Source organism: Sinocyclocheilus anshuiensis, unplaced genomic scaffold (genome assembly GCF_001515605.1).
Source record: "Sinocyclocheilus anshuiensis isolate Anshui unplaced genomic scaffold, SAMN03320099.WGS_v1.1 scaffold224, whole genome shotgun sequence".
NCBI lineage: Eukaryota > Metazoa > Chordata > Actinopteri > Cypriniformes > Cyprinidae > Sinocyclocheilus > Sinocyclocheilus anshuiensis.
The window spans coordinates 404,700-408,408 of record NW_015558577.1 but is presented as its reverse complement, the minus strand read 5'-3'; the positions used below and the strand labels follow the sequence as shown (position 1 = coordinate 408,408).

Below are 3,709 nucleotides of genomic sequence, written 5' to 3'. Positions count from 1 at the left end.
GTTTGAGTGAGAGGAGAGACACGTTTTAAGTGCGCGCACTCTCTCCGGGCGAGAGCAGCGTGTATCTGAGCGCGTGAGTCCAGTTTTGTGCGAGAGCAAAGGAAATCCGCACGTGAGCGGAGAGATTCGCGCTCGCACATTATATTAATGTGCTTTCGCGCTACAATAATGCGCTCTCGACATTTGTCAGTAAAATAACGCCATAGATATCCAACATGATGCAGTTTATGTTATGGTAAAAGCACATTTTGTGAACTAAAAGGGATATTTTCCTACACAACATGTAATTTATTTAGGTAAGCACAAAAACAGCCTTGTTAACCTCAGGGTGAATTCATGACAGAGAATACATACAAGCCGATGATCCCCAGCCCTCCAAATACGCTCATGCTGAGGCCCGAGGCAGAGGGCCATCCCATAACATAAAGCTTACGACTTTGACACTAATAACGTTTCCAGAGAAAAGCTCAAGACATTCACGTGACACATGAAATTGATTTTTGCACAAACTGATTTTTGTTAGACATATTGATAACACTTTCTATAAAGCCCGTATTTATAATACAGGGCAAGGCATTATAATTATTTACACATTTGTGGTTATAACTTTTAAGAGTATGATTATTTATAACACACAATGAATACCATATTAAATATAATTAATTTATAATGGATTATCTCATATCTTGACATTGTTTATTTAAGATCTACACAGTATCTTACTACATCTTGTGAGTGGTTAGGGTTGAGCGTGTGTGTGTGTGTGTTTTTCTTTTCTTTTTTTTTCTTTTTGAGTGATTCCTGTGAGATTAATGTTAATTATGCTGTGAGCTATCTGTAATACTTTCAAATGGAAATATAAATTTTTTTTTTTTTTTTAAATATTAGATTACATTTTATTTTGATGGTCCCCTTAGTCTACTGACTATAAGCAACTTTGTAACTACATGTCAACTAGCTCTCATTAGAGTGTTAGTAGCCTTAGGTTAAGGTTAAGGGGTTGGCAGAATATGACGTAATAATAATAATATGCATAATAATATGTATAATAATGACGTACTTGAAAAATTGCTTATAGTCAGTAGAATGTCTGTTGGGGAACCATCAAAATTGTCACGAATTCGGTCCATGGACTTCCGTTTATTCACCACCAGAGGTCACCCTTTCCATTATGATATCTGATCTTATGGCTGTTTGAGAAAAATTATTATTATTATTATTATTATTATCGCCATCATTATTTATAAGTGGTCTTTGTCTGCTTTAAGTAAAGTGAAGTTACTATACTTATGGCATACAAAGACCACTTATAAATAATAAGACCACATTCTAAAGCCTTTTGGATGTTTTCATGAAGACTTTGTATTTGTCATTTTACAGTAACAACACTAATAAGATGTACTAAATTATTGTGCAGATCTTCAACAAAGGCAAGATATGAGACTTACAATATTTTATAAATATATGAAATATAATCCATTGTAAATTAAGTGGATGCAACGTGTTCATTGTGTTATAAATCATTATACTATTAAAAGCTATAACCACAAATAAGTAAGTACGTTAAAACTGTTCTTATGCTTGTTTATGAGATGATACAACATATTATAACATATTTTTTATAATGCATTATTAATTCATTATAATGTCCTAAGAATACCCTTGTAATGTATCATAAACATCACTGAGTTTTGTTAGGAAAACAGCTGATCACTTAATCAATCAATGTGCTTACAATTAAACATTCATTTTGGAGTGAGTTATATTTTGACATTACAACAAAACAAATGCTGTTTTATCAAAAAAGTCACCGAGAATTGTTTTTATTTTTATTTTATTTTTATGGTGTCTGCAAACAATGATTGACTGTAGTAAATCCTAATGCCATCTATTTTGGCTAGTAGAATTTCTCAATGGCCGGTCTCTTAAAAATGTAGCAGCCAAATTGGTTGGTGATTGAAAAAGTTAATTACGATGATTATTGTCATTGCCCAATTGTTAAGAGTTGGGCTTGGTAACTTATGGGTTACAGGTTTGACATGTCAACTTTTGACTCAACCCATGGTGTGATTTGAAGGGGGACCACAAGTATATATGTCCAGTGGCTAACCGGTTGGGACACCTGATGTACTTCACCTTTAAAACTACTCTGCTGCAATGGGAATGTCCTGCAAGTTTCACCGGATAAAAATGTCAACTTCAATGATGGCCCAGAATTAAAATAATGACAACTAATGACATCAGAGAAAAAGTTAATTACGATGATTATTGTCATTGCCCAATTGTTAAGAGTTGGGCTTGGTAACTTATGGGTTACAGGTTTGACATGTCAACTTTTGACTCAACCCATGGTGTGATTTGAAGGGGGACCACAAGTATATCTTTCCAGTGGCTAACCGGTTGGGACACCTGATGTACTTCACCTTTAAAACTACTCTGCTGCAACGGGAATGTCCTGCAAGTTTCACCGGATAAAAATGTCAACTTCAATGATGGCCCAGAATGAAATAATGACAACTAATGACATCAGAGGCTATCAGAAATTAGATTACAAAATGATCAGTCATTCTGGACTCTAACTCTCTTTATTGTACGGCCCCTAAGAGAAAGAGCTGTGGGAACACAGGCACGTGGCCAAGAGTGCAGAAGAGAGTCCTCTGGCACAAACGCACATCTTCCTCTATCTCACTGTACTGCTGCTGACAGGACAAATGTATCTGTTATGCTTTTACCATCATTCAACATAACAGGGAACGCCGCTACACCCACACCCGTGAACAGAAACATGTTTCTTTTCACACATCATTGTTCCCGAGAAGATAACATTATGTCCCCTTAGGCTGCTACTGTTTCCGCTGCACTTTGCTGTTCTATCCAATAATAATGAACATCTGAGTCTATTATAGATGATTCTATATTCCTTTTGTCACCATTTCAACAGAGAAACAATGCCTCATGTAGCGCTAACTGAGTTGCAAACATTTGCATGCTTTAATTAAATAATAAAAACAAATAGAAATCGCCAGCAGTATCTCAGTAGTGTGTGAAACACAATATGCTGTGTGAAGTGTGTGTGTGTTTTTTTAGAGTAACATGTGATGTGGTTTACTGTGTGGCGAGTTAGTAGTGACCATGTTCAGAATGGCATTCTACCCACTTAATGTGAAAGTATATGGTGTGCCGAAAATACGAATTGTCTGTATACAGTATGTAAGTCATAGGCCTATTATATTTGTAGTGTTTAAAATGTACTGTCTTTTGCGTTGGACGAAAAATAAATTGAAAAACAACAGATACACACCAAATGTGCTTTTTCAGTACATGTCAATGTTATTACAGCCAAAATTACTTACTATGAGCAAGTGTACCAGTCAAATGTAATGCTATATTTCTCCAAATCTGCTCCAATGAAAAACTCATCTGGCCTGAAATTGAGTAAATTTACAGCAATTTTTTTTTTTAATAGGCTTGGCTCTGGTGTGTACAGTGTGTACTGGTGTGTACTGGTATGTACAGGCCATCTTTAAAGACATCTGTGTCTAAAATTAATAACAACTCATTCAGCAGCCTCAAACTACTTTCAAATTCAAGTTTCTCTTTGTTATTTAAAGGGGTCCTATTATGCTTTTTCACTTTTCAACTTTAGTTAGTCTGTAATGTTGCTGTTTGAGCATAAAAAAGATCTGCAAAGTTACAAAGCTCAAAGTCC

General features: G+C 35.3%; 1 pseudogene; it reads right to left on the bottom strand.

Annotated features, from left to right (window-relative positions):
- The window catches only part of LOC107679739 (GRAM domain-containing protein 2-like), a 20,834-nt pseudogene that overhangs the window by 11,190 nt on the left and 5,935 nt on the right, over nt 1-3,709 (bottom strand).